At 41.3% G+C, this 24,924-nt stretch overlaps 1 pseudogene; it reads left to right on the top strand.

The window, feature by feature from the left end:
* The first annotated feature begins 87 nt into the window (after positions 1-87).
* On the top strand, positions 88-24,924 carry LOC130023717 (elongation factor 1-alpha 1-like; annotated as a pseudogene).

Genomic DNA, 24,924 nt, shown 5'->3' with positions numbered 1-24,924 from the left:
TTGGACCCACCCAAACTATTTAATCAGTAAGCCTGGTGAGGAGCCAAGCTCTGTGGTTTGACAAAACTTCCTGCACACATAGTCATCATGGACCTACATGGGCCAGTAATGCAGGGTAAGGGATGGACCCACATGGGCCAGCAGTGTCGTGTGAGTGATGTGTCCACACAGATCAGCAGTGCTGAAGGGTGATGGACCCATATAGACTAGCAGTGCTAGGTGAGTTATGGGCCTCTCAGAATCACCCCTTTCCAGAATCCCATGGTGACTTTGGTCTTTGTGTTCAGTGTGTTTGGGAATATGGATCCCTCAACCTTCACAGATTCTCTAGTCACCGAGCCGTTTACCTCAAGCATTTTCTACTACTTATGTATCTATATGCTTACATCTATTGGGTACCTATCATCATTCAATCTATCGATCATCTATCATCTATCCAGTTTGAAAAGTTTGGGCATATGCTTTCACTCCTGATAATTTTAAAATCACAATAATAACTGTTGTTTGCCTTCCAAAACATCCTTGATTTTTCAGTGTATTGGAACCCTTACCCTCAGACACTGTGAGAATCCTAGCAAATACCATGTACTATAACTCCACGCACTGTGTTGTCCAGCCTTATTTCTGTGAAGAACAGAAATGCTACAAGTGTGGAGCAGGAGACCATTCAGATATCAGAAAAAAAATACATAGATAATATTAATTTACACACGAGTATATATAATCTTTTACTGTAGAAGTCCTAATAGTCTGATAGAAATTAGAGAAGACAAGCTCAATAATTACACAGCTGCAAAACAAACCAAAAGATGCGTATTGAGAATGTGTGCCATGCTGTTGGATTATAGTTCTAAACATTTTAGGTTTAAAATTGGTTTGCATTTCTCCTCTGACCTTTCTCCTCTCCACAAGGAGCTTAGGTTTTCTGAGTAATACCCATCACAATGCTCCCCAAACACTCCTATTTCCTCTGTACTCATCTTAAACTTCTCCTTTGTGCTCTGCTTCCCCTATCTGTTAATCACTCATTTCCCTTAACCTGTGACTTGTAAAGTCAAATTCTTGAGAGATCTCTGGATTTATATTTGAAAGTGAAATATTGCTTTTCTCTTTCCCTTGTGTCCATTGCATAGTTTACTTTAGAGTAATGTCCTTTTTGAATAGACACAGGAAGACAGCTAATGCTATGCTTTCATAACTTGGGAAGTAATTGACTCTGAATATTTACGCCAGGGCATCTGTCATATTTACTTGACTTAAGCCTCAGATGCTCTTAGTTCTTAGCACCCCCAAAGCAGGGTCCCGACAAAGGGACTGGATGGATCCAGGGCAAGCTGTAAACTACCCTGGCATCGAAACGGGACAGGTCAAGTGCCATAAAACTTATAATAAGTTAAGAGCACAGTCGCGAACAAATACTGTCATGACCCAAAGAGAAATGACTGGACAATGACCCTGCTAGAGTTAGGAAGGACTAATCTGGCCTGGGGACTGTAGTCTGTTATCTATAGTGAGATGTTCCTAGGAGAACCACCCTTTAAGCTTAATATAGCTCTTACTGTGTCCATACAAAATAATTATAAATATTATTAAAAAGTAAATTTAAGGGGGACTATTTAATGTTTATGGACTAAGAAAAGGAGAAATATACCCTTTAGATGAAATTCTACCCTTGAGCAGATCTAACAGGATGAGATCTTTGTCTTAGAAGAGCTTCCCTGAAGGAAGGGTTTTCATATGTTGATTGTGCTATCTCACCTATGTATAATTGCTACCCCCAACCTTTATTGATTGTTCTCTATAACTAGGTTGTGAGAGTGGGCTGGGGGAGAAAAAATATGGGCAGTGAGTGAGACTGGAAGGAGGCAGAGGAAGACTAAACTGGAATAAACGGCAGTTGATCACCAACCACTCTAGTGATCAACTGTTTTCTCTTTTTTCTCCCTGTTTTCTCTTTCTTTCATCCATTGTCATCAGTCTTCAGGGCTGTGAAAGTGGCCTAACAACCAAATGCACATGGCAAGAGCACTGTGGTTATTTTGTGAATACACACCATGCAGAAAATTAGAATGCAAAAATGATCTAAATGTCAACCATGTTTAACCTATAAAACCTTAAATAATAAATCTTGAAAAACATAAGTGTATTAACTAGGAAAAGGCACAGGCTATTAGAAATTAACTTGAAAAAAAGATAAAATAGATAACAGATATTTAAGAATATTTCTCTGTAACTAGACTCTGAGAAATAAAGTTGATACACTATTTGTGGAGGAAATGAGGGTATTCGTTTGGTGGACAAACCCCTGCCCCAGGAGGGGTTGCACTCCAGGTGATGCTTGTGGAACTGATGAAGGTTTATGGAACTGATGTAGGCAGGTAGATAGGGAAAGGCCCTGGAAAATGAAATAGATCAGCAAGAGTTCAGGGAGGAAAATTCCAAGGCTGATCCACTTTGTGGATAAGACCTTGAGCAGCAGACCCTGAGGAGATTGGACACCTTCCCCTGAAGGAAATTCCTCGAACTCCCTCGGACCTCTCCCTCAATCTGATTAATTTTAGTGATTCAACCTAAAAAAGACCATCTCCACTTCCAACCTCCCTGGTAACCTCCTTAGGAACAAACTTTTGCCTGGGAAGAAGCCCCATGTGGGGGCAGGTTGGAGAAACCCTATAAAGGCCACCTTGAACAAAGGAAGGGTGCACGTATGCTTCCTGGGCCTATGTGCTGCTTGTGCCCACATGGCCGAGCACATGTGTCGCCTGCATCTCCTCTCTTGAGATGTGTCACTTTCATGCTTTCGTGTCTAATGCTGGGATTGTGTAGGGGCTCTCTCCACCCTTGGAGAAGCCCGTGTTCTCTCTTGAGCACATTACTCTCCTTACTCTCTCTCCCTTCTCATCTTAAAACCCTCCAAATAAAATCTGTTTTACTTTACTGCTTGTCTGAAATTCCTTTCTGTGAGCAAGACAAGAACGCAGTAACCCTGGGTCTCGGGAGGCAGAAGGGGATTGGGAGAAAGTGACTGTCTTTCTCCTCCCTACCTGTGGGGTCCAACAACATCAGAATGTGGCGAGCCAGCCAGGAATTTGCAGTGAAGAAATCCATGAGGAAAGAGGTAATCTGTGGAAAATCTGCTGTGGGGTTATGTTCCCTTGGAAATCTCTAGGGGGAAAGTGGGAAGAATGTGATAACCTCTGTGTGAATGGGTGTGTGCATGAGCACCCTGATAGGTCCTCCTATCAGGCATGATTTTGTGGCTCCACTACCTGGCACTCTTAAACACCGTTTAAATCATGGAACTCGAGTGGGCTGCCTGGGCTGCCTGCTATCCACGGAGGACATACAGTCAAGGGTGGCACTGGCATAGATGCCGTTCTCAAGTCACAATGCTGAACCCTATGGCCAAGTCCTCCACAGGCCAGGCAAGCACCTGAATGGTCTCTGCAGAGAGGCACACCCCCTTTGTCTCTGGTCACCATTCACTCTGGGAGGGACAGGAGGAAAGCCCACTAGTGAGAAGATTCTGGGAAACTAAGGCAGATCAATTTCCAGGCAGAAAATCCTTTCTCCACTCAGTCTCACTCTAATCAGAGGATCAGCTAGAGGTCAATTGAAATGCTAATGAAGGCTGCCAGCAGGTTTAGCTCTAGGCAAAGTGAGGCAAAAAAAGGGGGGGGAGGGCTGTGGTAAAAGGCAGGTAAGAGGCCTGAGAAAAGCAGCAAACCAGCAAAACTCTGGGAATCTAAGAAAGGCAGAACTTTTTCCAAGGAACAGAGTTTTTTAAGACCACAACACTAGGTTCGGCACACAGCTGTGGGTCTACCTGTCGCCAGGGACGCCTGCACTGAAAGCAGAGGCCATTGGTGGAGAGGGTCCAAATCTGATGAGCCTCTGAGTAAAGGCCAATATAGGGAGGTTGGGGGTCGGGGGTGAGGGAGCGTTAGAGTCCCCTCAGGAGAGGCCAAAGTAAAGGCCAATATATGGGGGGGTTAGAGTCCCCTCGAGAGAGGCCAAAGTTAGGGGGCCAATATACAAGGGGTTCGAGTCCCCTTGGGAGAAGCCACGGTGATAGACCTGGAGAAAAGTTTTGCCAAGGAACCATCCTTTTCATAGGATATTTCTGGCAATCAGGAAATATGGAAACTTCCACATCGATACCCAAAGATTCTCCTTTGGGTTGCTTATTAAAACATCGAGGAGCTTCCAACTAGGTAATTTAGATAAGGAGAATCTTGTTGGTCTCTGTAACACCACGTAGTCTGAGTATAAAGTAGAGCATAGGGAAAGATAGCCAGTGAATGGCAGTTTGCATTACCAGGCCATTTTGCAGTCAGATCTTTGCAGGTAACAAAAGAAATAGGATCATCAAAGCAGAGGAGGCCGGAAAATGCAAGATCATATGATTAACTGTTTGGTATCAGAATCAAATAAGTGTGCCACTAATGCAGCCTATCCCCCATATCTGATAAGAAGATACTAGCTCCCTACCTCAGAACTAGCCTTAACTAAAGTATGGTAACATCTGACCACCTTAAGTTTCAACAACTTTGTCGTAGTTTATTTTGCCGGCTTATATCAACAAAAGCGCTTTCTTGACCCATTTTTAACCAGAGGAAGCTGGCTGATCAGGCTGGGAAATGGCGGGCAAGGTTCCAATCGAGACAGAGCAAATTTTGCCCTGGGGACTGCTCCTTCCTTTCTCAGCCCATCAGTTTTCTCCCTGCCATTTTGAAGGGTCAGATCAATCAATCAATTGCAGACATGTGCACATGTACGTGTGGTGTTTTTAGTCAGTTCATTGTCTGTCTGTCTGTCTGTGTCTATGTGGAACACTCAAGTGAAAATGGAGCCAGAGTGAAAATCAGTAGTAGAAATTAGACATGGGGAAGCAGTAACATCACGAGAGATCAGAGTGATAGGCAGTTCAGCGGTTTTAGAAGTCTAGGTATTTTTGGAACTTGTTTAGATGAGGTTTAAACAAAGATTTCTTATCAGAATGTTGAGCCTACAGAGAATGCAGAATTCTCAATCTAAATTTCTTATTGGAAGAACAGTAATGGTTATTAACAGTTGAAATTCTTTTGAACTTCAGAATCTGTACTGTCTAGGAAGAGCTGCAGAACTAGAGCCTGAAACTAACGTGAAATAAGAGTTCAGAGAATGTAAGGCTTTATCTTACAAGATTCAGCCAATTTTAATGAAAAAATAAGGCCGTTTTACAAACAACAGAGGTACTTAAATAAATAAAGTTTCCTCATGTTTTCACAAACATTGGCAGTTAAAGTGGTTTTTTTTCTATGCTAATATCAAAGTTTTGTAAAAAAATAAAAACCAAAGGGCTTTTTCTGTGTCTGAAAGTATGGTTGTGTTCTTGTGGAATTGTTAAAAGTATCTGGTGTAGAAAGCTCATGATTTGAAATAACTAAGGTATAAGAACTATTGAAATTAAGCCAAAGAAGATTTTATCATGTTTCTTAGGAATTGATGGTTCAAAGGTCTTATGCTGTTATATCAATGTACATATTTGTATCTGCATTGGATTATTCGAATATTTGACAAAGAAAATATTGTGAGTTGAAATAATTGTGGTACATAAAAACAGGTTCAAAGAGTAATGGTTAAGCTAAAACATGAGTTTCTAGAGTTATAAAATTTATTGCAAAGCTTTTTCTGCCAGCGTTTTATTTGATCTCTGAGACTTTTGTAAGTAAAATTTCTAGAGCTACTTAGCAAAAGTTGTAATAAATTAATCCCAGATGTCAGCCTGATACTCCGAAACCATAATATTGTGCCTTGATAAAAGTTTGAGATAAGAATGGAGAATTTCATGGAAAATGTGTAAACTTTTACTGGTTATTGTTAATCAGTCTGTCCAGTACGTGAAAATGCATGTTATTATTATGATAATCAATAATATCATTATTATTATTATTGGACCTTGAGCTTGTTTGGAGGTTCTAGCAGGGGAGCGCAGCTACTCGTATACCCTCGACCGAAGACCGGTCCATCTCTATCGGGGAAGGCCGTCCTCTTCGACCGAGCGCGCAGCTTCGGGAGGGACGCACATGGAGCGGTGAGGGAGGAAGGGGACACCCGCCTAGCCAGCCAGATCAGCCGAATCAACCCTGGCGATAAATGGGGTGACAGATGTCGCAGCCAGATCGCCCTCAGCGGGTAGGGCGTTTGCCTTACAAGTGGCCAACATGGCCGACCCGAGTTCGATTCCTCCGCCCCTCTCGGAGAGCCCGGCAAGCTACCGAGAGTATTCGATATGCCAGACACAGTAACAACAAAGTCTCCAATGGAGACGTTACTGGGCCCGCTCGAGCAAATCGACGATCAACGGGAGGGCCTTTACCTTACCTTATTATTATTATTATTATTATTATTATTATTATTATTATCGCTGGAGCGATAGCACAGTGGTAGGGCATTCGCCTTACAAGCGGCCAACATGGCCGACCCGAGTTCGATTCCTCCGCCCCTCTTGGAGAGCCCGGCAAGCTACCAAGAATATTCGATATGCCAAACACAGTAACAACAAAGTCTCCAATGGAGACGTTACTGGGCCCGCTCGAGCAAATCGACGATCAACGGGAGGGCCTTTACCTTTACCTATTATGATAACTTTATTTCATGCAAAGCCTTGTCACACAAGATATCAACCTAGTCCTGATAATCAGAGAGCTTTGTACACAAATGTGAAATCCTTAATGTTTAATGTAATCTATGAGTGTCTTAATCTTTATATCTGTGTTTTCCTAGAAATCAGAATTCTAAAGATGTCTCCTAGTTAATTTCTAAGGTGAAGTGAACTTTTGCCCAGTGAATATATGTTGTAAGAATTTTAGTTGTGAGCATCCTTAAAGCTTTTTTTGAATATAGAACTGATGTAATGCTTTTGAAATGATACTGCAGAGTAGTTTTGTCATGTTAAATGAGATTATTAGTAACTTGTGTCTAAACTTGGGAGATCATGTTGTACAAAGTTCAATAAAATAAGAGTCTAAACTTGTGGGATGAGTGTAAGGAATATAGCGTATAGATGTATGTCCTAAGTTAGAAAAATAATGGATGCAGACATCATTAGTCTGAAAAAGAAAAGAAATACTGTTAAAATGAAGTTTATTTAGAAATGGCATGAAGCAAATGAATGAATGAATGAATAAATGGGTACAGACCGAATGAATTTAAAGGAATGTATAGAAGCTATGAGGTTGTGTTTGAAGGAAAGGCACTGATCAAACTTTTGCTATAAGAAACTCTTTAAATCACATCTGCAGAATTGTTCTAGTATCTTTTTGGTAAGATCTATAGAAAAGATATTGGATGGATTATCTGGACTCCTGTTACAGTGCTCTTAGATCATTGAATTCTTCAAAAGTTGCCGGAAATCAAGGGTTTTTCAAATGGGATTAAATGAATTAAACATGTTAGTATGGATAATTCTCAAAAATTAGAAATTGAGCTCCCATTTGACCCAGCAATACTACTTCTGGGAATATATCCCAGAGAGGCAAAACAGTACAGTTGAAATGACATCTGCACTTTTATGTTCATTGCAGCACTGTTTACAATAGCCAAAATCTGGAAAAAACCAATTGCCCGAGAGAGATGACTGGTTAAAGAAACTTTGGTACATCTACACAATGGAATACTATGCAGCTGTTGGAAAAGATGAATTCATGAAATTTACATACAAGTAGTTCTACATGGAAAATATCATACTAAGTGAAATGAGCCAGAAAGAGAGGGACAGACATAGAAAGACTGCACTCATCTGGGGAATATAAAGTAACAGAATGGGAGTCGAACACCCAAGAATAGTCAAGATAAGTACCAGCAGGTTTTCTCCATGGCTTGGAGGCCAGCCGCACATGCTGGGGGGAATGGCAGCTCAGATAGAGAAGGGGGCACCAAATAAAGGGTGTTGGGAGGATCTGCCCAGGAAGGGAGAAGCATGCTGAAAGTAGACCATAGATCGAACATGATGGCCACTCAATACCTCTTTTGCAAACCACAACACCCAAAAGGAGAGAGAGAAAAAAAGAAAATTCCCTGCCACAGAGGCAGGGTGGGATGGGGGGGAAGATGGGGGGTGAGGGGAGGGATACTGGGATCATTGGTGGTAGAGAATGAGCATTGGTAGAAGAATGGGTACTGGGTCATTGTATAACCGAAACCCAAGCTCAAAAATTTATAAGTCTACAACTGTACCTCACAGTGTTTCACTAATAAAAATTTTAAAAAAACAAATGAATTAGGCATGGTAAATTGTACACTGGACTCCTGTTACAGTGCTCTTATTAATGGCAAGTAAAGGTTTTTAACATGGGGTTGAATGAATTAAACATGATGTTAAACTGTATGCTTTATCTCTACAGATCTTAGCTTTCTTTGACTAGGACCCACAACAAATGGGTGTATTACATCTCATTGTGAGTAAAGTGAAATGCTTGCTTTTCTCTTCTTTTGTACCTTCAGTATGTTTTTGATGTTTCACGGCACTATGTTGGTTTGCATAAATACAGATTAAAGTCTTTCCTCTCTGTAATAGGGTCTACCCCTCATGCAGATGGTAAAAACCAGTTATGGGACCCCAAAGCCCTCTTCCAGGGAAACAGTCAAGGGATAGGTCTAAATGACAGGAATAGGTATTTAACAGGTACTGTTTCAAGTACCCTACAAACTTTAGGGAGACCCTAGAGGCAGGCTGGCTCAAGGAAAGACTGGAAATCATCACTGCTATGGACAATGAGGAATCTGGAAATCTGTAATGACTGATTCAGACTGGGCCTACTCTCAGAATAAGAAAAACCCTAGAAACCAGGATCTCTTCCAGCCCCAAAGAAGGGATGGGATGGACTTCTTTCTGCCAGGGTGCCTCTATGGAAAATGAGGCCCAAGGCCACCTCCAGTTCAACCTGAAGGCTCGAGCTCATTCAGTTCATCGTGGGACCTGATCTTCTTACGGCCAGGCCTGGGTAACTCTGACATGCCAGATAAGATTATGCCATTATTGGTGTGTCTCCTTTCTTTAGCCGACTCCTAGGACTTCTCAGTAAATAACGGGATATCCCAAATAGAGAGTTCTCTAATCTTGCTGTGTTTATGGAAAAGAACAAGTCAGATTTGTTAAGCCACCTGGCAAAATTTAAAATGAAGGTGGAGAGAAAACTATGTTTCTCCATATTTCTGTAACTTGCTTTTTGTAAGAATCAGATTCTAATTCTACAGAAGTGATCAAATAAATGTATTCTAATCTTGATCCAAAAGGTATCCCCTTTGGGTAATTCAGATTTGGGTAAAACATGTTTTACTGACTGTATACTTTAAAGTATACTAGCAGCCTAGTCTTTGGGACTAAATGTTGTATATGCTGTCACTAGCCTGACCAGGGCATTGGAAGCCAGAGCTTTACTAGGGGGGAACCTCAGCTCAAAGTGCAGAATTAATTGCTTTCCCCAAGCTGTCAATTGGCTAAAGTGCCAAGAATGGGCATCTAAATTTGTTCTAAGTATTCATCCTTAGTTCTATGAACACATATAGTCATTTGGAGAGAACAAGAATTTTTTAACAGCTCTTAATTCTTGTTGTATCATGGGATTAATACAGCATCCAGAGAATATTTCCACTAAGCCAGAATATTCTGCAGAAGAAAAACAATAGGCGTCAGAACAAGGTTTTCAAAAAGGAAATTGATGTTTGAAGGATTACATGAAGTTTCTAACATGGGAAGAGATGCTTTAATTACACTAGTTAAAACCATCTTCCATGGGAAGGAACTCAGAACTGTGCTTTCTGTGCCATTAATGAACCTAGTGGAAATCTCAGGCCTCCTTTCCTAACACCTGTTCAGCATCAAGGAACTTACCAAGGAGAGGATTGGCAGCTTGACTTCATGAAAATGATCAAATGCTCAAATGCTCAAGGTATAAATATCTATTGTTCTTATTGATAGTTTCAGTGGATGGGCAGAAGCTTTTCCAGTCTGTACTGAGAAAGTCAAATAACTTACTAAAATCCAATAAAGAGCATTCTACTTTGGGGTGGCAAGAAGGCCTTGAAGTACATTTTATTTATTTATTTATTTATTGCTTTTTTGGGTCACACCTGGCAATGCACAGGGGTTACTCCTGGCTCTGCACTCAGGAGTTACTCCTGGTGGTGCTCAGGGGACCATATGGGATGCTGGGAATCTAATCCGGGTCGGCTACATGCAAGGCAAACGCCCTACCCGCTGTGCTATTTCTCCAGCCCCCTTGAAGTACATTTCAAATGCAGAAGCTGATATACAAAGAGCTACCGAGAAAGCAAGAGTGGTGATTTGGTGTTTCTATGTCCGTTAGAAAAATCTGAACACAGAAAGTCATTTTCTATCAATCATGGGTGAAGCAGTTATCCCTTTCCATTATTTTTATAATAGACATGGGTATGGCATTATGTTTATTTTAGTAAATGCAAAGCAAAAGATAAAATAACACACAAGGCAAAGAGAGAAAGAAAAAACCACCATGCTTAAGAACAAGAAAAATGGACACAGACAAGGATGTGTTCACCTTTGAGATAACATAATTTTTCATTCTTTGATAATAATTGGAAAATCTCTTAGTATTGAGTTTGGTTCCAGGAAAGTGTTGACTTTCAAGGTTGACTCAGAATAGAGGATGAGAAATCAACGATTAGCAAAGGGAGTAAATAACAAAACCTACCTCCACAAAGACCTGGGGGATCCTGTAACGTCAAGTCTCTGAGGAAATAGATCTGACTCAGTCTTTTCTATTTATTTGTATATTTTACTTTTTTAAACATTGATTTCTGCTCCCTATATACTTTTTCTTTTTTTTTAAATTGAATTGTTGTAAATCGCAAAATTACAAGGTTATTTTTAATTGAATTTCCTGTGTGCAATATTCCAACATCAATCTCTTTACTGGGGTCCAATTTCCCTCCCACTCTCCTCCTTCTCTCCTCCCCACCTCCCACCTCTATGGCAGGGAATTTTTCCTTTTTCCTTAATCTTTCTTTTTAAGCACTGCAATTTGTAAGACTGTTGCTGATAGAGGTTCTATACTACCCATCAACTCCACTTGGAGTCACTCTGTCTTTTAACAGACATACTGGTTTCCTAGAACAGGGACTCGATGTATGCGAATATCAGTAAAACGAGCACTCCTTCAGGTCTCCAGGTTGTTGAGTTTAGAAACTGCACTTATTTTATCATCATCACTGCTTTTTGATTTAGTAAGTGAACATGTCTTTAACACAAATGCAACATAATAGATAGTATGTATAGTGTTCCCACGTGACAGACAAAACTAAAATGCTTCCCATGCCTCATCTCCTTTAATCTCCACATCAACCCTAGATGGTGGATACAGGTCCCCAAAGTAGAATATTCTTGGAACACTTTTGTAAGTTTATTTGGGGAGAGGTTGGAATGTTACTTTTCCCACATCAGTAGTAAGAACATTCCCAGATCCCCCAAATAACTTTTTAAAATCCAACAAAGAACATTTTACTTTGGGGTGGCAAGAAGGTCTTGAAGTACATTACAAATGCAGAAGCTGAGACACAAAGAGCTAAGGACATGTGCCTCAAGTTGCAGCTCCTGCATGAATGAGTGGATGACTCAGATTTGATGGGTGAAGAACACAGCGGTGTCCTTGATGAGAGCACTGTAAGAGCGACTGAAACTCCACAGGTGTCTGCGTGAGAACTGAAGGACACTGAAAGCCAGTTTCCATTAGGATGGCCAGAGCTTCTCAGGGATCAAGATTTTCAAAATCAGAAAACTGGAAGAATCAATTGCTCTCTGCAGAATGTCTAAAGGATGCAAACTCCCATTACCCTTTTATCCACATCTGTGCCCCCTGAATGCATCCTCTGAGAGTCCTACTTGCCTGGATGCTGTTGCTCCTCCTGCAGACCCTTTGATGGTCTCGGGGTCGCTAGTCCTGAGAGACAGATGATCAGCTCTAGAAAGCGTAGGGGTGGCTTCAGATCACTCTCTCGGAGAATGCAGCTGAACCTTTCCTGAACACATTCAACTGTAGGTGCGAGGAGTAAAGACCATATGTACACACCAAGTCCTCAGAGGTTAACTTCTCACAGAGCTCATTAAATTAATTGTTCCTCTGTCTACTCTACCCTCTGAACAATTTGGCCCCCAGGAGGGAGGGGACCCAAAGAGAAAGGGATTTTTTTCTACTCGTCCTGCACCTGAGAGGGGATTGGATGCCCCTCAACATCTCCCACTCTTGGTCCTATTATTTATTTCTTCCTGGGTCTCACCCTATATCCTCTATCAGGACCATTTTCTCAGGAGTGAAATGAATTTCTTTGAACAGACAGGCACACATTTGAAGACCGGGTAGTCCAAGCACCTTGATTTATGAACAGGTGCCTGGGTCTTCCTGAGCTCCCAATAAGTGTCCCCATTTCTGGTTTTACTGTGGAAAGTACATCCATAAAAGTTCCTAGAAGGTATAAGACAATCTCAGGGAGTAGTGAATGAACTGCTTGTGAGATTGGTGCCCATAAATTCAAACTGCCCCTTTTAAAAATTTATTATTAGTTTACAACATTATAGATTTTCAGGGGGTTGACTTATACCTTAATTTTTTTCTTATTGATAGATTTGAGTTTATTAGGACACAAGAAAAGATATCTAAACTTTTAGGAAAAAAGGATAGTGTTGAAATTTTCATCAATTGACTTAACACCTTGTGTAGAAGCGGGACTCTGTGACTTTAAGCCTCAAAGCAAGAGCACTGGGTGTTCTGAAGTATTCCAACACTGAACCAGTGGCTTTTGCTAGAATCTCTGGTTTGTGGGTGTCTCACAAGATACAAGCAAGTGACTGGAGCTGCAAGTGGACAGTCTGACAGGGCAAGAACACACACTTGTAAATACTGGCAGGAGTCTCATCCTAACTTGTGTGTGTCTCCATTGGGCTGACTTCATGTCTTACCATTCAGACTCAGGAAGAACAGAAAGTAGGTGGTGGGGACAGCCTGTGGTTAAGGGTTGTCCCAATGATGGAAATATCCTGGATTAGACAGTGATTACCCTTTGCCATGATATAACTGTGTCTTTGCCATAGACCACACCAAACGACAAATTGTGGGAGATGTCCATTTTACTGGGCTGGAGCAATAGCACAGCGGTACGGCATTTTCCTTGCACACGGCCTACCTGCCGGACCCAGGTTCGATTCCTCCGCCCCTCTTGGAGAGCTCAGCAAGCTACTGAGAGTATCCCACCCACACGGCAAAGCTTGGCATGCTCCTCCTGACGTATGTCGTACACAGTAACAAGAAGTCTCACAATGGAGACATTATTTGGGCCTGCTCGAGCAAGTCGATGAACAACAGGAGGACAGAGCTACAATGCCACAGTTCATTTTACAACAATAAAATGTTCCCGGCCCCTCCAGAAACCATTTTTCAGCCTTTCGGGTGCCAGGATAGTTCACCTGCACTGTGCATCACTGCAAGGCCACCTGAGTGGACTGTGATGGGCATAACTGGCTCTCCATAGACCTCCTATAGCAGCCCCATCTAGCTCTGGAAGCTCTCTATGTTCTCCTGACTTTGACCAATTCTGCTCTCGTAATCTGCAGACCTAGCACAAGGTTCTAACTTCTCAGAACCTTCTGGTCCAGGTGTCCCTCCCTCCATCTGCCCTTTAATTTGGGTGGACAAATGTCTCTCATCTCTAGGTCTGGTTTTCCACCAGGGCAAGTGGTTCAGCCTCTGGTGCCTCCTTTGGGCCACTGAAAACTCAATAATCCTGAAGGCCTAAGGAACCAGAGAGGCTGAAGTGGAGCCAGTGCTTTCAGACTCCCCGTGGCGCATGGCCATCCCAGCTACACTGCAGCAACCCACTGCATGACTGTGACCTTCGGTGTTCTCAGAGAAGAGGGGCAGAAGCTCCCCATCATTTATTTTCAGTATTATCCATTTCTTAGTGGGTTTTATACATGGAGAGGTTTTGTTTTGTTTTGTTTTGATGTTCCCTTTGTCCCTTGAATACAGTGCTTGAGGGCCCATGTAATGCCAAGAATAGAACCAGTGTCATATGTGTGTAAGGCATTTGTCTTAACCCCTCTACTATGTCTTCAGCTACTGTAAAATTACATTTTCACGATGATAAAAGAGCTTCCTTTGTTATAAATTCATATCATGCCCAATATGAAAACACTTGAGGATCACTGAAGATTGTACAGAAGACAAACCTGCCTGCCACAGCCCCACCCAATAGAGTTCTGAAATTTTAAATCAAAGTTATCTAATAAAAAGCAAGCATAAGTCTATGGCCTTTGCAATTAGATGACACTTTGGGATAATATTGGCTGCTTGAGATCAACTAGAAAGCTCTAACATCTAAGAAATCATTTGGGTGCTCTAGGTAAAAAGCAAACTTTATTTTCTTCATTGTTTTGGACATTATATAGATGCACAACAGGAAAAAATTAATACTCCTTCAAAAAGCAACATCAATATATATCATGTGCACCCGAGTGTCTGGCTCCCTGGAGCTCATTCTCTGACACTACTTGGTGCAGAATCTCTCCAGTGAGTGGGATCTCCTAGGGTTAATCTGTCCTATTGGGTGATTTTATTTGGTTTCCCTAGTGATTGGGTGCTAGGGCTTTGCCTATTACTGACTGATAGTTCACTGGGAGCATGTGAGGGGTGGGGTCCCTGTGGGGCACATTGAGCAGGAGGAGATGTCCTCTGTGCACAACATGTAGGATCCCAGTGCCATGCAGGAGACACAAGAGAGACAGGGAAAGGGTATCATTGTGGCCTAGGAAGGCGAGAGCAGACAGCCACAGAGAGACGAGGTGCAGATAGATGCTGGCTTCCTTCTATCTTAGGCACTTGAACTTTTAGGAACCCGTGACCCTACTAGAACCCCTTTTGCTTAGGCTGCTGGCCACTTCTCTTTTCTTATATCTAATGTCCCAGGTACAGATACGCTGCTCCTCAGCTGAGCCTAGAGAGGCTGGATTCTGTGGGTAGACGGTTGCCTTCTCAGGCAGGTGGAGGGTGTGTTGGGGAAGGAGTAAGGGTGCACCCTGGTGAATCCTTCCCTTGGTTGCAGAAAATGAGATAAACCAGCAGAGAAATAACAGACATACAAGAACTATAGGTAGCCCTCAGTGAGTTCACAGGCTGGCTATTTATTCAATATAATATCAAGAAGAGACCCTTGTGCAGTATGACCTTGGAGAACACAGTTTTGAGAGTGACTCCTCTATCCAGATGCCTGTGATATCACAGGTGTTCTCCACCTGTGAGAGTGCCTTTCCCTTGGTGTCTCTCGGCGGGCTGACAGACAAAGAGGAAGAAAGGCCGCAGCAGCCAAAGACCCGTGCCTGTGCTGAAGCTGCCAGAGACAACCCCTGAAACCAGAGCTGTCTTCTGTTACTCTCAAGTAGATTCATGCTCGGGCTTTATTTTTTGGTTTTTGGAAAGTGCCTGTGCTTATTAGTCTTGTGTGTTTAATTTAAATTTGATTTTTGGACAGAAAAGAGTTTCCTTTTTACTTTATGAGCCCTGCAGCTGATGTTACATTCTTTATTACAGAGAGGCTTCTCCTATAAGTGCACATCAACACAGTGTTGAGACAGAAATTATGAGACTTGAAGAGGGCTAGTGACTTAAGACAGTCTAGTGACTTTAACAAGTTTCTCTTGTTAAAAATATGTTCCCACCAGATCATTAGGTGAAGAAGAAATTAGGGGGGGAATGTGCTAAAAATGCGCCCATTAATCATTAGGTAAAGAAGAAATGAGACACTTATGGACCTTCCTGAGGAGAAAGCAGGCCAGAATTCAAGTACTAAAGAGAACCTGACAGATAATCTAACATATGTTTGCTCCTATATGCAGGACACTGTAGAATATTTTGTAAATCCTGTTGTTTTGGAAATATTTATGGTAAGCTTTTAAAAATTATTAGGATAAATACTTCTCTAATATCCAGCATACTCTTTAAAACAAAAAGCTTTTCCACTTTTATTATCATTTTTTTATTTGAGGGGGTGGTGTAAATTTGGTATTGGGTTAGGCCTTCCTTGTACCTTTGTAGTATCAGTTCTTTAATTTGAATTTTTTTTAGTTTTTGGGTTCATTTGACGAAGCTCAGGAGTCACTCCTGGCTCTGTGCTCAGGACTTTCTCCTGACAGTCAGTGCTTGAGTGACCACATGGGATGCCGGGGATTGAATCCAGGTCTGGCGCCTGCAAGGCAAAAGCCTTCCCCACTATACTATCTCTCCAGCTCCAGTACCACTTCTTCAATCTTTCTTATATTAAAGAGGGCAAGGAACCATGATTGGAAATAGTCAAACTGCATGAAATGACGAGGAATGGAGAAGGGAGTAAGTGAATCTCAGCTTCATAAGAATTCTTTTTTTAATACTGCTTTCCTGACTGAAATTATTGTTTACCTGGTCTTTGAGTGTTAATGTTTGGCTAATTAGGTTTTTGCCTAAATCAGTTCTTGTCCTATCACCAGTACTTCCTATTGCACATACTAATGTGTTATCAGATAGAGGGAAAATATTGGAGATAGTCTATATTTTATATGTAGGTTTATGTACTGTTGGGGGTGTTTTTATTGTGCTGTTTTGGACATAATAAAGAATTCATTCTCTGTTTGAAAAAAAAACTCAATGAAATAAATGCCTCACCAAAAATACTTTCCCAGCGAGACTCTCATTCATAACAGAAAGAACAACGTGCAGTTTCACAGACAAACAATAAATAGCTCAGGAACTTCATAGACTCAAAACCATGATTACAAGAACAACTAAATGGGCTACTTTTAAGACAAGATAAGCCCCTCAAATACACCAAATTTCAACAAAAAATGGGACAAAACCCCATAACAATAATCTCTCTCAATGTCAATGGGCTAAATTAAAAGACAATTAAAAGACACAGAGTAGCAGGATGGATTAGAAAATTGAACCCAACATTCTGCGGTCTGCAAGAAACACATCTCAATAGTCAAAGAAAACACAGGCTCAGGGTCAACGACTGGAAAACAATCCTACAGGCAAACAACTCCCATAAAAAAGCTGGGGTAGCCATCCTAGTTTCAGACCACATTGATTTCAGACTGAAGAAGGTCACAAGAGACAGTGAAGGCCATTTCTTATTGATCAAGGGATCTGTAAAACAGGAAGAACTTACAATACTAAATGTATATGCACCTAAAGAGGGACCAGTAAAGTACTTAAAACAACTACTCATAGAGTTGGAGAAAGACATTGATAGCAACACAATACTGGTAGGAGACTTCAACCCCGCTTGATCATCTCTTGATAGATCAACCAGACTCAAGCTTAGCAAGGACATACTTCATCTGAGGGAAACAATGGAAGAAAGGGACTTAGTAGATATATACAGGACACTTTATCCTCAAAAAGCTGAGTACACATTCTTCTCAAGTGTGCATGGAAAATTCTCCAAGGTAGACCATATGCTGAGCAACAAAACATACCTTAACAAACAACAAACAACAAAACAAAACATAAAATTAAGAAGACAGAGACTGTACCAACAATCTTCTCAGACCATAATGAGCTGAAATTAGAAGTAAATCACACACAAAAACAGAAAACTAAATCAAACACCTGGAAATTAAACAGGTCACGTTTGGACAACAAGTGGCTTAGAAAGGAAATCAAAGAGGAAATCAAAAGATTCCTGGAAACAAACTAAAATGAGGACATGAGTTACCAAAACTTATGGGACACAGCAAAAGCTGTGTTAAGAGGAAAGTTTATAGTTCTACAAGCATTGCTCAGGAGGAGCGAGCCCACATAAGTAACCTAACCTCACAGCTTAAGAGCTTGGAGAAGGACCAACAAAAGAAGCCCAATCCAAACAGGAGGAAGGAAATTATAAAACTCAGGGCAGAGATTAACAAGATGGAAACCCAAAAAACAATCCGAAAGATCAATGAAACCAAGAGCTGGTTCTTCGAGAAAATAAACAAGATTGATAAGCCTCTAGCAAAACTCACAAAGAAAGGGATAGAGAAAATCCTAATAAACCGAATCAGAAATGAAAAGGGGGTCATTGCAACAGAAACTACAGAAATTCAAAGGATCCTCAGGGAGTACTTTGAGAAGCTTTATGCCACGGAACATGAAAACCTCGTGGAAATGGTTAAATTCCTAGATTCCTATATCCTCCCAACGCTGAACCAAGAATGCCTGAACAGATCTATCGCCATCAAGGAAATTGAAACGGTAATAAAAAGTCTCCCCTATCATTACAACAGAAACCACAGAAATTCAGAGGATCCTCAGGGAGTACTTTGAGAAGCTTTATGCCACGGAACATCAAAACCTCGAGGAAATGGATAAATTCCTACACTCCTACAGACTCCCAAGGCTGAACCAAGAAGACCTGGAATACCTGAACAGACCTATCACCATCAAGGAAATTGAAATGGTAATAAAAAGTCTCCCCAAGCACAAAAGTCCTGGCCCGGATGGATTCACTAGTGAATTCTTCCAAATCTTTAAAGAGGACTTACTCCCGATGCTCTTTAAGCTTTTCCACGAAATTGAAATATCAAAAACACTTCCGAACAGTTTCTACGAAGCAAATATCACACTGATACCAAAAGCAGACAGAGATACCACAAAGAAAGAGAATTACAGGCCGATATCCCTGATGAACACAGATGCAAAGATCCTCAACAAACTACTAGCACATAGAATCCAATTACTCATCAAAAAGATCATACACCATGACCAAGTAGGATTCATCCTAGGGATGCAAGGATGGTTTAACATTTGGAAATCAATCAACATAATCCACCATATCAACAAAAGAAAAGATAAAAAGCATATGATCATATCAATAGATGCAGAGAAAGCATTTGATAAGATCCAGCACCCCTTTATGATGAAAACCCTAGCCAAAATGGGTATAGAGGGGACTTTCCTCAGCATAGTTAAAGCCATCTACCCTAAGCCTACAGCAAGCATCATCCTCAATGGGGAAAAACTGAGAGCCTTCCCTCTAAGATCAGGGACGAGACAGGGATGCCCACTCTCTCCACTGCTATTCAATATAGTACTGGAAGTACTTGCAATAGCGATTAGGCAAGAAAAAGATATTAAGGGCATTCAGGTAGGAAAGGAAGAAATCAAGCTCTCACTATTCGCAGATGATATGATACTCTACTTAGAGAACCCAATAACCTCCACCAAAAAACTCCTAGAAACAATAGACTTGTATAGTAAAGTTGCAGGTTATAAAATCAATACCCAAAAGTCCATGGCTTTCCTATACTCAAACAGTGAGAGAGAAGAAAGCAACATGAAAAAAACAATCCCGTTCACAATTGTGCCCCAGAAAATCAAGTACCTAGGAATCAGCTTAACTAAGGAAGTAAAGGACCTGTACAAAGAAAACTACAAAACGCTACTTCAGGAAATAAAAGAGGACCTGAGGAAATGGAAAGATATCCCCTGCTCATGGGTCGGGAGACTTAACATTGTCAAAATGGCAATACTACCGAAAGCATTGTATAAATTCAATGTCTAGCACAGCGGTAGGGCGTTCGCCTTACAAGCGGCCAACATGGCCGACCCGAGTTCGATTCCTCCACCCCTCTCGGAGAGCCCGGCAAGCTACCGAGAGTATTCAATATGCCAGACACAGTAACAACAAAGTCTCCAATGGAGACGTTACTGGGCCCGCTAGAGCAAATCGATGATCAACGGGAGGGCCTTTACCTTTTTTTAAATTCAATGCAATCCCTATAAGGATACCCATGACATTCTTCAAAGAAATGGAGCAAACACTCCTGAAATTTATATGGAACAATAAGTCCCCACGAATAGCTAAAGCAATTCTTGGGAAAAAGAAAATGGGAGGAATCAACCTCCCGAACTTCAAACTGTACTACAAAGCAGTAATAATTAAAACAGCATGGTACTGGAACAAAGGCAGAACTGCAGACCAATGGAACAGGGTTGAATACACTGATATCTCCCCTCAATCATATGCTCATCTAATCTTTGATAAAGGTGCAAGAAATGTGAAGTGGAGTAAGGAAAGCCTCTTTAACAAATTGTGCTGGCATCACTGGACGGCTACATGCAAAAAAATGGGCTCAGAACTCTGCCTAACACCATGTACAAAGGTAAGATCAAAATGGATTAAAGACCTCAACATCAGACCAGAAACCATAAGATACATTGAAGACAAAGTTGGCAAAACCCTCCATGACATTGAGGCTAATGGTATTTTCAAAGATGACACGCCACTGGCTGAGCAAGTGAAAACAGAGATAGATAAATGGGACTATCTTAAACTAAGAAGCTTCTGTACCTCCAAAGAAACAGTGACCAAAATACAAAGACATTCTACAGAATGGGAAAGGATATTCACCGAATACACATCTGACAAGGGGTTGATATCCAGGATATACAAAATACTGGTTGAACTCCACAAGAAGAAAACATCCAACCCCATCCAAAAATGGGGCAATGAAATGAACAGAAACTTTCTCAAAGAAGAAATCCGAATGGCAAAAAAGCACATGAGAAAATGCTCTACATCATTAATCATCAGGGAGATACAGATCAAAACCACAATGAGATACCATCTCACACCTCAGAGACTGGCCCACATTCAAAAGAACAAAAGCAATCGATGCTGGCGTGGATGTGGCGAGAAAGGGACACTCCCTCACTGTTGGTGGGAATGTCCACTGGTTCAGCCCTTCTGGAAAACAGTATGGACGATTCTCAAAAAATTAGAAATTGAGCTCCCATTTGACCCAGCAATACCACTCCTGGGAATATATCCCAGAGAGGCAAAAATGTATAGTCGGAGTGACATCTGCACTTGTTTGTTCATTGCAGCACTCTTTACAATAGCCAGAAACTGGAAGAAACCTGAATGCCCAAGAACAGATGACTGGTTAAAGAAACTTTGGTACATCTACACAATGGAGTACTATGTAGCTCTTAGAAAAAATGAAGTCATGAAATTTATATACAAGTGGTACAATATGGAAAGTATCATGCTAAGCGAAATGAGTCAGAAAGAGAGGGATAGACATAGAAAGATTGCATTCATCTGGGGGATATAAAGTAACAAAGTATGAGATTAATACCCAAGAATAGCTGATATCAGCACCAGGAGGATTACTCCATAACTTAGAGGCCAGCCGGATATCCTAGAGGAAAGGGCAGTTCAGATAGAGAAGGGAGCACCAAATAAAGGATGTTTGGAGGATCCTCCCAGGAGGGGAGATGCATGTCGAAAGTAGACTATGGACTGAACATGTTTGCCACTCAATGCCTCTTTTGCAGACCACAACACCCAAAAGGAGAGAGGGAACACAGGGGATTGCCCTGCCACAGAGACAGGGGGGATGGGGGGATGGGGGTGGGAGGGATACTATCCATGGTGGTGGAAAATGGGCACTGGTGGAGGGTTGGGTATCTGATCATTGTATAATTGAAACCAAAGCACAAAAAATTGTAAATCTGCAACTTTAAAAAAAAATAAAATAAAATAAAGGGGGAAAAAAAAGAAAATGAAAAAAAAAAGTCTCCCCTAGAACAAAAGTCCTGGCCCAGGTGGATTCACTAGTGAATTCTACCAAATCTTTAAAGAGAATTTACTGCCAATCCTCTTTAAGCTTTTTCAAAAACTTGAAATATCAAAAACACTTCCAAACAGTTTCTATGAAGCAAATATCAACCTTATACCAAAAACAGACAGAGATGCCACAAAGAAAGAGAATTACAGTCCAATATCCCTGATGAATACAGATGCAAAGATCCCCAACAAACTATTAGCAAATAGAATCCAATGATTCATCAAAAAGATCATACACCATGACAAAGTGGGATTCATCCCGGGGATGCAAGCATGGTTCAACATTCGGAAATCAATCAACATAATCCATCATATCAACAAAAGAAAAGATAAAAACCATATGATCATATCAATAGATGCAGAGAAAGCATTTGACAAGATCCAGCACCCCTTTATGATGAAAACGCTCACCAAAATGGGTATAGAGGGGACTTTCCTCAATATAGTTAAAGCCATCTACCACAAGCCTATGACAAGCATCATCCTCAGTGGGGAAAAACTGACAGCCTTCCCTCTAAGATCAGGGACGAGAGAAGGATGCCCATTCTCTCCAATGCTGTTCAATATAGTACTGGAAGTACTTGCAATAGCGGTTAGGCAACAAAAAGATATCAAGGACATTCAGGTAGGAAAGGAAGAAATCAAGCTCTCACTATTCGCAGATGATATGATACTATACTGAGAGAACCCTAAAACCTCTACCAAGAAACTCCTAGAAACAATAGACTTGTGTAGTAAAGTTGCAGCTATAAAATCAATTCCCAAAAGTCCATGGCTTTCCTATATGCAAATAGTGAAAGAGAAGAAAGTGACATAAAAAAATCCCGTTCACAATTGTGCCCCAGAAAATCTAGAACCTAGGAATCAGCTTAACTAAGGAAGTAAAAGACCTGTACAAAGAAAACTACAAATCGCTCCTTCAGGAAATAAAAGAGGACACGAGAAAATGGAAAGATATCCCCTGCTCATGGGTCGGGAGAATTAACATTGTCAAAATGGCAATACTTCCCAAAGCATTGGACAAATTCAATGCAATTCCTATAAGGATACCCATGACATTCTTCAAAGAAATGGAGCAAACACTCATGAAATTCATATGGAACAATAAGCCCCCACGAATAGCTAAAGAAATTCTTGGGAAAAAGTAAATAGGAGGAATCAACCTCCCTAACTTCAAACTCTACTACAAAGTAGTAATAATTAAAACAGCATGGTACTAGAACAATGGTAGAGCTGCAGACCAATGGAACAAGGTTGAATATACTAACATCTCTCCCCAAACATATGATCATCTAATCTTTGATAAGGGAGCAAGAAATGTGATGTGAATAAAGGAAAGCCTCTTTAACAAATTGTGCTGGCAAAACTGAACAGCTACATGCCAAAAAACTGGGCTTAGATCTCTGCCTAACACCATGTACAAAAGTAAGAGCAAAATGGATTAAAGACCTCAACATCAGACCGGAATCCATAAGGTACATTGAAAACAAGGTTGGCAAACCCCTCCACAACATTGAAGCGAACAGTATATTCAAAGATGTCACTCCACTGGCCAGCAAGTGAAAACAGAGATAGACAAATGGGACCATTTTAAACTAAGAAGCTTCTGCACCTCAAAAGAAACAGTGACCAAATTACAAAGTGACCAGTCTACAGAATGGGAAAGGATATTCGCCCAATACACATCCAACAAGGGGTTGATATCAAGCATATACAAGGTACTGGTTGAACTCCAGAAGAAAACATCCAATCCCATCAAAAAATGGGGCAGCGAAATGAACAGAAACTTTCTTGAAGAGGAAATCCAAATGGCAAAAAGGCACATGAGAAAATGCTCTAAATCATTAATCATCAGGGAGGTACAGATCAAAACAACAATGAGATATCATGTCACACCACAGAGACTGGCCCACAACCAAAAGAACAAAAGCAACCGGTGTTGGCGTGGATGTGGCAAGAAAGGGACCCTCCTTCACTGCTGGTGGCAATGCCGACTGGTTCAGCCCTTTTGGAAAACAGTATGGACAATTCTCCAAAAATTAGAAATTGAGCTCCCATTTGACCCAGCAATACCACTCCTGGGAATATATCCCAGAGAGGCAAAAAACTATAGTTGAAGTGACATATGCTCTTGCTTGTTCATTGCAGCCAGAATCTGGAAAAAACCTGAGTGCCTGAGAACAGATGACTGGTTAAAGAAACTTTGGTACATCTACACAATGGAGTACTATGCAGTTGTTAGAAAAGATGAAGTCATAAAATTTACATACAAGTGGCACTGCTTGGAAAGTATCATACTAAGTGAAATGAGTCAGAAAGAGAAAGACAGACATAGAAAGATTGCATTCATCTGGGGAACATAAAGTAACAAAATAGGAGACTAACACCCAAGAATAGCCGAGATAAGTACCAGGAGGTTCACTGCATGGCTTGGAGGCCAGCTTCACATTTTAGGGGAAGAGGCAGCTCTGATAAAGAAGGGAGCACCAAGTAAAGGGTGTTTGGAGAATCCTCCCAGGATGGGAGATGCATGCTGAAAGTAGACTATAGACCAAACATGATTGCCACTCAATGCCTCCTTTGCAAACCACAGCAACCAAAAGAAGAGAGAGTACAAAAGGGAATGCCCTGTCACAGAGGCAGAGTGGCATGGGGGGGATGGGAAGTGGGAGGAATAGTGGGATTAGTGGTGGTGGAAAATGGGCAGTAGTGGAAGGATGGGTACTTGATCATTGTATAATTGAAACCCAAGCACAAAAATTTGTAAGTCTACAACTGTACCTCATGGTGTTTCACTAATAAAAATTTTAAAAAAGAACATGTTGTTAAAGATGTTCGTCGTGGCAATGTGACTGGTGACAGCAAAAATGATCCTCCAATGGAAGCTGCAGGATTCACAGCTCAGGTGACTACCCTGAACCATCCCGGTCACATCAGTGCTGGTTATGCACCTGTGCTGGATTGACATACCACCCACATTGCTTGCAAGTTTGCTGAGCTGAAAGAGAAGATTAACTGTCATTCTGGGAAAAAAGGTGGAAGATGGCCCCAAGTTCTTAAAATCTGGTGATGCTGCCACCGTTGATATGGTGCCTGGCAAAGCCATGTGTTTTGAGAGCTTCTCTGACTACCCTCCTCTGGGTCATTTTTCTGTTCGTGATATGAGGCAGGCTGTTGCTGTGGGTGTCATCAAAGCAGTGGACAAGAAGGCAGCTGGAGCTGGCAAGGTTACTAAATAAGTCTTCCCAGAAGGCTCAGAAGGCTAAATGA

This window comes from Sorex fumeus, unplaced genomic scaffold, assembly GCF_029834395.1.
Source record: "Sorex fumeus unplaced genomic scaffold, SorFum_2.1 ptg000024l, whole genome shotgun sequence".
NCBI classification, from domain to species: domain Eukaryota; kingdom Metazoa; phylum Chordata; class Mammalia; order Eulipotyphla; family Soricidae; genus Sorex; species Sorex fumeus.
The sequence above is the reverse complement of the archived record's forward strand: the minus strand, read 5'-3'. Positions and strand labels throughout refer to the sequence as shown.